We start from the raw sequence: 13,613 nt of genomic DNA, 5'->3' as shown, positions 1-13,613 counted from the left end.
GTTTGTACCTTTGACCATCTTCACCTGTTCTGCTCACCTCCCATCTGATACCTCTGGCAACCACCATCTATAGCTAGGTATGAGTTCAGTTGTTTTCTTTGCTTCTTCTTTTTTGGTTTGTTTGTTTGTTTGTTTTTAGATTCTACATATAAGTGAGATCATACAGTGTTTGTCTTTCTCTAACTTATTTTACTTAGCATAATGCCGTCAAGGTCCATCCATGTTGTCGCAAATGGCAGGATTTCTTCCTTTTCATGGCTGAGTAGTATTCCATTGTATATCTATACCACATTTTCTTTATCTGTTCATCCATTCATGGACACTTATCTTGTTTCCATGTCTTGGCTATTGTAAATAATGTTGCTGTGAACACAGAGGTGCAGATTTTTTTTAAGTTAGTGTTTTTGTTTCCTTGGGATAAATACACAGAAGTGTGAATGCTAGATCATGTGGTAGTTCAATTTTTAATTTCCTGAGAAACCACCATGCTATTTTCCATTGTAGCTGCCCCAATTTATATTAATGCACAAGGGTCCCCTTTTCTCCGCATCCTCACCCACACTTGCTATTTCTGGTCTTTTTGATAACAATCATTCTGATGGGTATGAGGTGATATCTCATTGTGGTTTTGACTTGTATGTCCAACAGTTCCTATAATTCTTAAACATTTAATTAATGATAGAGAATATTGAGTTGGAGGTCAGAAGAACTGGGCCCTAGTGTGTGGGGTTTTTATTCTTTTTTTTCTTCTTTCTTTCTTTTTTTTTTTTTTGGCTACTCCCTACTTGTGTTTAGACTCCACAAGTCTCACTTTTCTCACCTGTAAAACAGGGACACTAAGATCTACCTTGATAACAGGGCTCTCGTACGAAAGTGCTTTGTAAGCACTTATTATTACTTGGTCAATGTTGGATTCTTCTTATATATAATTTTATATTAAAATGTTAGTTATTAATATTCTAAGAAGTAAATGGGAACATACTTCAAGAATTTAAGTAGATGTAAATACCATTAACTGAAAAATGTTATTTTTGAAGAAAAAAATCATATCTATTTTTAGCAAGCTCAAAAGGCTAAAATTATCACAATGAACAACCACTTTCCAATTTTATGTAAGATGCTATGGAAAGAGAATGGCACAGCTACAGTCGCAAACCCTCTTGGAGCCTGCATTTTAGTCAGATGTAGCAAAAGGTTTAATTCCATGCCCACATACCACCCTGTGCGCCGGTCTAGATAATAACCCCCAGAAATATCTCCCACAAGTCCCAGTTCACAGCCTTCCAAGAATCAAAGGGGATGCTGGACACAGCCTGGCAGAAGTCTGCACGTTCAGCACGTCCTGGCTACTCCACTTGGAAATATCCGACAAGTTGGAGACACCCACCGGGTTTCTTCCCCGAGCCCTGCAGGCTGTTCCGACCCACAGCGCCATCTGCTGGCTGTCCCCGGGAACGGATTCGATGGCCGCCTCTTCTCCCTCGGACCTGACTTTCCCCAGCTGTCCTCCTCCTGCCTGTGTATCCCGCGCTTCACAATTCAGTTCACTCTGTGTTAAGAAGTCATTCTTACACTTGTATACAGACGTTCTTCATTCCTAGATTAATTTGCTAGGGCTGCCATAACAAAGTCCCACAAACTGGGTGGCTTAAACAACGGAAATTTACCGACTGTCTCACGGCTCTGGAGGCCAAGAGTCAGAAATCAAGCTGTGAGCCCGCTGCTACCTCCTGAGGGCGGAGAGGGGAAGATCTGGCCCAGGCCGCTCCTTGGCTTGTAGATGGCCGTCCTCGTGCTCACAGGGTGTTCTTCCTGTAGGCGTGTCTCTGTGTCCCAATGTCTGCTTTTTTGTAAGGACACCAGTCATATTGGGTCAGGGCCCACTCTAATGACCTCATCTTAACTTAACTAATTATATCTGCAATGACCTTATCTCCAAATAAGGGCACATTCTGAGGTTCTGGGGACTAGGACTTCAGCACGTGCATTTGGAGGGGGACACACAATCAATCCACTGCAGCCCCCCTTCCATTTCCTTCCGACTTGCTCAGATACCACGAGGCATTCTCTTATTCTCATTCTCTCTTCTGCTCAGCCTCCTACCTACCTTGCAGCCTGCAAATTATCTTATATGATGGAGACACGTAAAAATAGGTGTGTCTAGGAAAAAGAAGGCCACGTGCTTTGAAACCTGACCTGGGTGGAGATGTGAGAACCCACAAATCACTCAGAATGCCTCTTCTGAAGGTCCTCACTTCCTCACCTTCCTTTATTTAAACCAGCTTGTCTTCTTTTCCTTAAGCACCATCGTTCAAAGTAAATACTTCCCACACAGCATTTTTCTGTTTGAATCACCAATATTCACACCATACTATGTTCTGCTATATTTTCATTGTCAATGTGTAGTATTTTAACTGTTATAAAATACATTGGAATAAAAGTCCCTATGAGATGGTAACTCCTCCCCTCAACCCACCACCCCCATCAAAGATACAACTGTTAGTCTCTAAGTATTTGTGTGCTGGCCACTGCGGTGGGTGTGGGAGATACAAACATAAGTGAGGCAAGATGTCTGCTATAAAGAAAGGCCAGACAAACATAACTAATAATCTAAGTTTCATAACAGTCTATTTATAAGATGATACAGCAGCACAAAAGATGGAGTGATTAATTAAGCATTAGGAATCAGAAGTCATCAGCTCCCAGCCATCTAGTAAAGGATAGCATTCTCGGTGAAGGTAAAATTTCATAACAGATTGAATGAGGAGAGAGAAAGGCTGGCCTGCAGAAGAGAAGGGCATTCCAGTACTTTGGGAACAAACTCAAAAGCAGAAGAACATGTGAGTGGGATATTGGATAAGCGTCTTTGAGCATCTTCCATCCAACCACTAGCCTCCTGCTGCTGTGTATTAGTTTATGAAAGAGATGGATGCCATCTTTGACCTCAGGGACACACACACTGACCAGTGGAAGTGAATGAAATATTTTCTGAACTTGCAATGAATTTCTGGAATTTCAATTCAAGCCTCTTCATCAACTTACAAGAGTCATTATAATCATCCGATCAATGAATTGTTGACATACTATTTCATCTACCCTACAGATGACTATTATGAGCTGCACTTTGTCCAGTCATCCATAGAAACTTTCAATTTTCTCTTGGTAGTTAGTTTCACATCATTTCTGCTTGTACCAATTCTTTGGTTTGTTTGGGACTACGTTACTGCAGCATTCACACACACTCTCTGAGCTAAAACCTGGACACACCATAAGCAGGCTTTAGAATTATTCTTTTGCGAAAACAGTCTCAGAATCCTGATTTTCACTTGCATCGCTTGACTGCATCCTCAAAAGTCAGAAGGAATATGTTGTTCTTCTTGTTTGCTGTCTTTGAGGCCAAGATTTGGTCAGGGTTGTGCACACAGGGTCCTTTCTCTATTACCACTGACTTCACACTGTTACTTCTCCCCAGTTAATGAGGTGATCCATGTCATTCCAACCAAATCCTACCCCTGACCCTAGAATGGTTTCTTATCCCCCAAACAGTAGTCCAGATCCAAGAAATATCAAAACACTAAAGCTGAGAGTGTTAGAGATGATCTTATCCAACCACATACTTTTACAGTGAGAACACTAAGCCCCAGAGAAATTATAGGACTGATAAGATTATGCAGAATCCAAACAAGAATTAAGTTCCCCAGATATTCAGCTTTGCTATTAGTGTGTCCTGTGTGTTGCTGTCTGTTGGTTTCTGTCCTCCAGCCCTCACCTCTCTCTCTACGTGAACCATGTTAAAGATTTTGATCTTTTCTTAAAAAGGTAGGGAACCAGCTGCCGGATTTTTAAGCTGAGTGAGCATGATCTGATTGATAAACTTTTTCAGAACTCCCAGTGGCAAGTGGAGGCTGGACTGGAAGGAGCACTGTCACAAATATGTGTTATTGTGTTTGCCCTAATCACAACCCCGAAATGACCCCTGTGCCTCCTGAAGCCCAACCACCTGGGCCACAGCTCAGTGTCCTTGGATGGACACCCAGTCCAGGGCAACCAGGCAGCAGCTAAGACAGAGGCTGCCCAAATAGAGACGTATGGGTCTGCTAGTCTCCCTCCAGAGGTTCTGACTGAGGCACCTGCGATGGGCCTCCAGCAGTCTGTGGTTTTTAAGCCCCAGGTGATTTCAGTGATTAGCCAGATTTCAGTCACTACTCTAAGGAGTAAGAGACACAGAACCAACTGTCTGCTGTGATGGGGAATGAACCAGGATGTTGTGATGCTGGGGCTTGAAACCATCTTGGGCCAAATGCCAAGTGAGTGATGAGAGGACATTGCTTGAGGAACAGAGGAGCAACAGAGGCAGAGAAGAGAGAGACCTCTGTTCCTGAATTTCCAACTACCCAAGACCTACTATACTTCATTTCATATCCCTGTAACTTCTGGTAATACTGGACCATCACAATAATCTGTCCTTCATCTATCCCATGTGTCTGTGTGTGTGTGTGTGTGTGTGTGTGTGTGTGCGTGCGCGTCTTTGCTGCTGAAACATCCATCATTTTGGAAGAGGTCCCTAACTTTCCCTTCCCTTAACTCCCTATTTGTTCTCATTTTCTCCACCCCAACCCAGACCTTGGTCAAGGACTACCTCTCGTCCCAGAAACTGATGATGTTATCAAAAGCTTGATAAGTGTTTGGTGTGATATCTATCAGCAGGCACATTTCTACTTAAGAATCTTCCCAGGATTCCTGTAGTGCAAAGGATGATGGGTTCTTGGAGCATGGAGGAACCAAAGAGGGCTTGGCAGGAGATTGTTTATGATGGAAATGCTGGGGACTCCCTTGCTTCACACTTTGTGATCACACCATGTGGTTGAGATCACACAAACCTGATCGGGAAGCTCTAATTTCAGCATCTACACAGTCCCCACGCCACCCACGGTCGCGAACAGAAGCTTTAGTCCTAACCTCCTCTGATAGCTCTGATCTGAAAATCATGTTATAGCATGTGGTCCGGGAGTTAGCTTCTTGTAGGTGAAACTAAAGGCGCAGCTACTGAGGAAGACAAATGGAAGCTTCTATTCAAATATGGGTCAAACTGAGGGGAACTGGAGTTATTAACCTCAAGAAACTTTATTTCTAGTAGAGTAATCCTTAATATATGAACACACACACACACGTGAGAGAGAGACAGGTAGATGGATAGTCTGGAAGAATTTCCACCAGAATGTTCATTGAGATTATTTTTGGAAGAGGCGGCCCACGGCTTTGTTTTGATTTTTTGTGTTTGCTTATTTGTACTTTTCCTAATGTTTTGTAAGGGGCATTACATGTGCTATATAGTATTGTATCAGGACTGAACGAAAACAAAAGAGTGAGAAACCTTTTTTTCTAAGAAAATAGGAAAAGAAAGAAAGGAAGGAAGAAGGAAATGGGGAGGGAGGAGGGAGGAAGAAACACTTCAGAAAAGGCACTGTTACTGTTAAGAACCCCACGCTCACTCCTGGTCTACGGGTCGACTTGCCCTGCAGAGAGATGCTTTCCCAAACCCGGTGCATGAAGTGTGGAGGCGAAACGCACCACCCAGTAAAGGAGAGCAGCCGGAAACCATCTGCACCGGGAGAAGCCGCTCCTCGCACAGAGTATTTACTCAGTCGTAGAAACACTGTTTCCGTTTCAAGTTTAAATTACAGCCAGAGCGATACTGAGCACCCGATGAAAGGAAGGTTCAGGTCAACTTCAAAGTGAAGCTGAGACCAGGAGATGGCCCCACGTCACCTCCACCTCCTCGCCCAGCCCGCCGCCGATGGCAAACCCGCCCCCCTCACTTTGTAGCTTCTCCCGGGGATTTAACTGATGGAATCAAGATGGAAGACTTCAAATAGGTTGCACTTCTGTATTTTTCCTCCGCCTTCTTCCCTCGGTTGCTTATTTCCTTGTGTCTGTTTATTCTTTAGAGCTCTCTCTCTCTCCCCCAAGATCCTAGGATGGAAGTTCCCTAAAACCAGGGAACCCAGAGCTAACTTCCCACCAGCATGAACACTGAGTCATTTCGCTCACAAGCATCCATTTAATTTTAATTTTAAGATTACTCCAAGGGTCTCTAGAGGACCTTTGTACTTTTCCTTAAAAAAATAAATCTATTTTAATATCCTGGATACTGATAAGCCTAAAGCAGTATCAGACAGGTCAAAGTTAAATGAACATTATAATTATCAAATGGCAATTTAAATTCCAGGCCTCAGAAGCCAGCATTTCAGAGCCAGACATTTCCTTCCTTTACTAATAACAGTGATTAACAATTGTATTTTGTTTTTAATGTATACAAGGCATTTCTGCATTATCTTAGGTGAACCTTTCCACAACCCTGAGCAGGAAACAGAGCATTGTATTATCTCCAGTTTACAAAGATGGGAAATAGAAATTAAAAGAAGTTAAGTGACCTGCAGAAGCAAGTAGCCCCTGGAACAGGACTGAGGCACCACTCAGCTCCGTTCTCAAAGAGTAAGAAGTTCCTTTCCTGGAATTTACTTTGCTGTCTACAGGTCATCCATGGTCAGGATGGTGCTGGGGGCTGTCTAAAATACATTTCCAATACAATTGTATGTGTTGTGTTTTCCCAAACAGGAAATGCAGATGGTCAACCAGCACAGGAAAAGATGCTCAACATGGCTAGTTATCAGGGAAATGCAAGTCCAAACCACAGTGAGATTTCATCTCTCACCTGTCAGAATGGCTGTCATCAAAAAGAACACAAATACATGTTGGTGAGCGCGTGGAGCAAAGGGAGCCCTCATACGCATGTCAGTTGGTGCAGCCACGGTTGAAAACAGTATGGAGGGTTCTCAAAAAACTAAAGATAGAACTACCATATGATCTAGTAATTTCTCTCCTGGGTAGACATCAAAAAAACCCAAAACCACTAAGTTGAAAAGATACATACCTCCCAGGGTTCATTGCAGCATTGTTTATAACAGCCAAGATATGGAAGCAACCTAAGTGTCCATCAACTGGTGAATGGATAAAGAGGATGTGATATCTATATGTACATACATAATGGAATACTACTTGGCCATAAAAAAGAATGAAATTTGCCATTTGCAGCAATATGGATGGACTTGGAGGGCATTATGCTGAGTGAAATAAATCAGACAGAGAAACACAAATACCGTATGATATCACCTATATGTAGAATCTAAAAAATACAACAAACAAGTGAATATAACAAAAAAGAAGCAGACTTACAGAGAATCAACTAGTGGTTACCACTGGGGAAGTGGGGGGTAATATAAAGGCGGGGGAGTGGGAGAAAAAAATACATTTCCAATAAAAGCATATGTTTTACAGTTAATAAAATTATTTATTTAAAAATTTTAATATTTTTATGCCATTTTGATCAACCTTAATAATATTTGATAACTCAGCTCCAGAGTAAATTTTTAACACAGTCTTAGAGACATAGGAAATATAAACATTTAAATTTGTATGCATATTTTTATTGTAAAACTTTCAAGCACAAGATAATAGGAGAAAATTCTATTTTGAGGGGGGAGAAGTGGGATGGAAATACAAGTTCAAGGAAGCAAAGGACTATTGCAAACTTTCCCGAAGTTTGAGAAGAGTTTTTCCATGTTTTACAAGTGGATGACAGTGGTTATAAAATAACTATGTTGTTTGTAGTTCAGTGAATATATTTAAATGAATAATATATAGCATTATTTTTAACTACCGACATTTATACTACAATAGATTGCAGTATACATACAATAAATGTAGTATATAATAGATTGTAACTGTTGCATCCAATTACATCACTGATAAAAAATTTTAGATGTCAATTTTTTTAAGCACGAACGTTACCCCGAGTTTATATAATGTTCTTTGGATGGGAAGAAGCATTAAAACTATTTTGAAAACCAACATGTCAGAGGACCCGTGGCCTCAACTGAGGGTGGGAGGAGCAGTGAAAGGTGTATGTTTTAATAAATTATTTAATGAGAGAGAGAAGCTTTTAATGGAGTAACGCAGACTGATGCCAATTTGTATATGAGACTTCATTTTGGACTAAACTAAATCCAACTTTTTAAAAACTGAAAGTGACCCAAAAGCTGTGGGATGGGGTTTGACGGAAAATTTTCAAAGGCAACAATTGGATTAAAAAAAATTAAACTATTTCGTGTTTGTAATTAACCAAGTTCTAACTGTTTGATAAACCACTTAAATAACATCTTTCCACTAAAAAAAATGGAACTTTTCCTTTAATTAGTTCAGCTGAGCTGTGTGAAAGGGCTAAAGAGAACCACAGTGTGTTGCTTGGAAATGAAGGCAGCCTGAAATATCTCACTTAATGACTTAGCTGGGATTTTTTAAAATGCGTTCATGTAGCCATGAATAAATACACTTACTGTGATAATGGGATAGGGTTAGCATACATTTTATTCCCATTTTTATGTGAGCCCTGGGAAAATGTTCACATAAATTAGTGTATGGAAATGGAAGATATTTCATTATAACCAAGTCCTTTAACTCGTTGAACTCTATTAACGTATTCTGTGATCAAAAATTATTTTTAATGATCAGCTTACAACTCAAAAAGCCCATCCTTCAAAGCGCCACAGTGGCTTTCTGAGGGCCACGTCAGTCCTTTCTTCTCTTCCAGCCAAGCATCTTAGAACTCAGCCTGAGTCTAGTGCAAAACAAAAACACAACACCCCCAAAACAAACATTTGTTTTAAGAATACTTGTTTAGTTCAATATAATAGCTTCAAATTAGATACGGAGGTCATCTTAAGTACCTCAGTAAGGCTCCTTTTCTATAAAGTTATCCATAAAGAGCGGGGAGAAGAGGTAAAGTGCTACGCAAACAGCAGCTACTACAATAATTACGGTAACAGATATCAGCTGCTTACTTACTGTGTGATGAGAGCCTTGTATACATTAGCCGAAACATTCCTCGTAATAAAGATATGCTGTAGTCAATTTTATCCTCACCTTACAGATGAGGAAAGTAGGAATCTAAGGGGTTAGATAGCCTGCCTGTATGCGAGTAACTTGTAGGGCTTGCATGAAAACCCACACTGTTCTGATTTCCAAGTCCATGGTGTTAACTATTATGCCTCCTCATTGCAAGCACATGAAAAGTGCCCATGGATGGCTTATGTGATGCTCCAAGAGTCACTGCCTTCCCGCGTCCTTCACACCCATCCACTCTCCTTGATCTTCCTCTCTTTGCTCTGCCCGTCTTTCATTAGGTAGACCAATATTTTCAGTCTTCTAAAGGCACCTCTGTAAGCATTGCCTCATTCCTCCCAAGGTTAAAAAGCTCAGCAAACCCTGGGTTGGTGGGAAGGATATTCAGGATTTGGACCTGTTTCTAATGTCACATTCCATCTCTGGACTATTTTTTCCCCTGAAGCCCACACAGAGTAATTAACATTGAACGGCAAGACAAATGAACACCTGGAAGGGAGCCAGCCAGCTGGCATCAAAGCCAGGCTCAATGCAATTTGGTTTCATTGAGCTGGACAGATAATGAAGAAAAGAACATTTAGTCACCACTACGAGGATTTGGGCTTTAGAGGGTGAAAAATTCCGGACAATACACAAACAAAGATAGGAGATAGGACACTGGAAGGAACGTGGAGTAACAATGTGGCTAAGGACACCTAAGCTGAAGGGACACATGAGCTGGGGATGGGACACAGAAGAAAATATGATGCAGCCTGTGGACAGTGGGGGGCTTCATGTGGTTAAAACCACTGTGCTTACTGAGATTTCATAAGTTCTGTGTTGAGGTCAAAAGGGGCATTTGGATCAGCTAATAATTGTTCTGAAATCAGTTCTACTCCAATGAGAATTGCTGTACCCACAGGCATGATGAAATGAGCAGGAAATGAGTGGAAAGTCCCACTGTCACAAACGCCCAATCATAGTGCTTCAAATCCCCCACGAGCCACCCTTCTGGGTTGGAGCCCTCGAGGGGTCTATCACAACATGTGCAGCATAAGATTCCAACAAGAGAGCCAATCATTTTCCTTTCACCATGGGAGGAGTCAGTAGCCTAACGCTCCAATTAGATTTCCCTCTTCCACCAAGCAAGCTATTCCATGACCTACTAGGTAGTCGGGCACACCCACTGCCACATCAGTGCTATGACAAGTTCTCACAAAAGAGGGGCCACATACTGTTCGCTGTCCTGTTCTACAGGGGCGGACAGAATTGCAAAGCAATTTGAAGTCCAGAGTTTACAGCCAGTTTTGCTTTGGGATTTTGGTTTTCAAAGAAAGTATTTCTGAAAAATTTTCTTAGGTTCACTGAAATACAGTAGAAAAGCAAATACACTTTCCATTTCCATAAAGTATTAAATGCCCTGAAAAGTCACCCTCACCTGCAAGCGAGTAATTCACCTCAGTTTTTTTTTTAATTAAGGTAATATTTACCTAACATAAAATTAACCATTTTAACAAGAAAAATTCAGCCAGCTGGCAAAAGCCAGACTCATCGTAATTTGGTTTTAGTGAGCTGGACAGATAATGAAGAAACAGAACAACATTTAGTTACCACCAGAATGTTAGAAGCTACAATGGGGTAATAAAAGCTAGACCACAGTGGTATTTAGTACATTCACAATATTGTGCAACCATCACCTCTATCTGGTTCCAAAACATTTTCATAATCCCAAAAGGAGACTGGGTACCCATTAAGCAGTTACTCCTAAATCTCCCCACCCCTACCCCCTGGCAACTACCAACCTGTGTTCTTTCTCTGTGTATTTAACTCTTCTGATTATTTCATATAAATGGAATCATATTAAGTGTGACCCTTTGAGTCTGGCCTCTTTCACTTACCATAGTGTTTTCAGGGTTCATCCAGGTTATCTTATGTATCCATAGTTCATGCCTTTTTAATGATTGAATAATTGTCCACTGTATGGATATACTGCATTTTGTTTCCCCATTCACCTGCTGATGGACATCTGGGTTGTTCCAGTTATTGTGAATTACACTGCTGTGAACCCAGTGAAAATTGAATACCTATTTTCAATTCTTTTGGGTATATACTTTGGGAGTGAAATTACAGGATCGTATGGTAATTCTATGTCTAATTTTTTGAGGAACCGCCAAACTGTTTCTCACAGGAGTTGCAGCATTTTACATTCTCACCATGTCTCAGTTTCTCCACAGCCTCACTAATTGTCGTTTTCCTTTATTGTTGGTGTTGGTTTTTTGTTTTTGGTTTGGTTTGGTTTGGTTTGGTTTGGTTTGGTTATAACCATCCTAGTGAATGAGAAGTGATGTCTCATTGTGGTTGTGATTTGCAATTCCCTAATGACTAATGATTTTGAGCATCTCTTCATGTGGATGTTGGCCATTTGTATGGTTGACCCTGAGGCTCTACATACAGGATTCAATCAACTTCAGATCATGTAGTATGTATTTATTGGAAAAAAAAGTCCACTTATGAGTGGATCTTCACAGTTTGAACCCATGTTCTTCGAGAGTCAACTGAATAGTCAACATGAAATCCAGATGCTTTCTACGTGAGCTTTCCAGTTAAATGACAGAGAAAAATTTTTATAAGCTCTCTAAGAAGGAACTAAAAAACCTGACGTTTATCTATTTAGAATATTAGTAATTGTGCCTTGTCATTCAATTGTTTCTGTGCCATATAAATTATGGTATGTGGACTGGAAATAAAAATACATTAAAAATAAAAGCTAATTATGATGAGCTTGGAAAAAATAGTCAACCGAGTATCTTTTTTGGAGAAATGTCTATTCAAGTTCTTTGCCCATATTTCACTGGAATTGTTTGTGAGTAATCACTTTTAAAAAGTGATGTTTATTGCTTCTCCAAACTATTCATAGTTGGTATTTTCTAACTTGGGGGGTGGTAATGAGGGTTAGCATCCTGACTATATCTCTCACCTCGACACTATTCTAAGAGCCACTGCCCTCTGATCTGAATCCCAGGTAAGAACCAAGCTAACGTTTATTGAGTCCTTACTATATGCTAGACAGTGTTTTGAGTGCTCTTACATTTAGTAACTCATCTAATTGTCGTGAAAACCCTATGCAATACACCCTCATTGAGTTAAAAACCAAGATGAAAAAGCATTAAAATAACTTTGCTCCAGATCACATAGCTGGAAAGTGGTGGTGCTGGGATTTAAAGCCAGTTCAGGTGCTAGGCACCAAGAGAGGTAAACTAAGATGTGACTGAGGTAGTCCTCAGCTCAAGTTTTTGATACTTAATAGTCTCTACAAGGTGGTTTTCAGGTGGGTTTTTACTCCAGAGTTCTAGAAAGCTATTGGGACAGGACGATGAACTGCTGTGCACACAACTAAACTTTCTCAAGAGAGTAGCAAGTCTGTGAGTATCTTAAAATTGTATCTAGGCAAATAGAAAGATGTTGACCAAAAAAAGCACACCTGGGTGTAAAATAGACCAACTTCAGTGAAAAACAGTTTGAATTTCCACCAATGAATGCGATCAGTGATAGAGGACGTAGAGGAATCGGAGTGCAGCGTTAGGGGGGCTAAGCCCAGGAACTGCATGAAGAGACCCCGTGGGCTGCTCGTTCCCTCGTCATCAGGAAAATAGGTGAACATGCTGAATGGAAACCTCGTGGAAACATCACTGGGTGTAACCTAATGAAAACCAGTGTCCCAAAATTTGCTCACCGGGGAATTAAAAAATAAAAATAAAAGCTCAATGATCTGTTCTATGTTTTAACACAGAGGAAAAAAGTCGATCCAATTACACCGAGTAAAGTTTTTTTTTGGTAACTGGATTCATTAAGCACAGGATGTGCCCAAACTTCTTCCTGAAAGTACGCTAAGTAGTCTTTGAAGATGTTATTGGCTCAATGAAATACATTAATAAACCTAAAAACATCCATATGTTTTAACATGAGTGAGTTGTGAGCATGATACACCCTCTTCCCCCAGAGCCTTCATTTCCCACCCACTGCCATCTTTATTTCCTTCCGATCCCTTTCTTTTAAGTTTTTTTCTCTCATTAAAAACTACTTATAACTATATAGCAAGAATTGGGGTCTATAAGAAGCTGTCATTAACTCGACAGCCAAATGCCAGAAAAAAGAGAGGAGTTTGGAAAACAAAACTGATTTGGAACAAAGCAGACAGTAAAACTGGCAAAGAACAGGTTGAGAGCAAACTGCCTGTGGGCACCGGTTTGAGTCTGTGATTCACGACTGATACTAAATGGACTTTGTAAGTAACCAGTCGTCTAACGTGTAGACGTTAGTTTTTGAATCATCAGTAGTCCTAGAACAAGTGGAAGTCTGACCAAGATACATATTAGACAACTGTGTAATCCACAACAACTGAGCAAACGTAGCTCAGAAAAAAAAGGGCGAAGAGCAGAGAAAGTTTCCTTGCATTTAACGAAATCGCTTGTGACTCCGCTCGGCGTGGTGTCCGATGACGGTCTTTCCAGGGTCTGTTTCACAGCGGAGTGGGTAGATACACTCCGTGGGAACGTTGCTGGAGGGAAGAGAGATCGCTAGACTGAGACTTAGGAAAGCTGTCCCTGCGGAGTCGAGTTTGGAAACGGATCTGTGAGGAAGAGACAGGGGTGATCAGGCAGGAAGGATGTGGG

Source organism: Vicugna pacos, chromosome 29, assembly GCF_048564905.1.
Source record: "Vicugna pacos chromosome 29, VicPac4, whole genome shotgun sequence".
In the NCBI taxonomy this organism is placed as follows: domain Eukaryota; kingdom Metazoa; phylum Chordata; class Mammalia; order Artiodactyla; family Camelidae; genus Vicugna; species Vicugna pacos.
The sequence above is the reverse complement of the archived record's forward strand: the minus strand, read 5'-3'. Positions refer to the sequence as shown.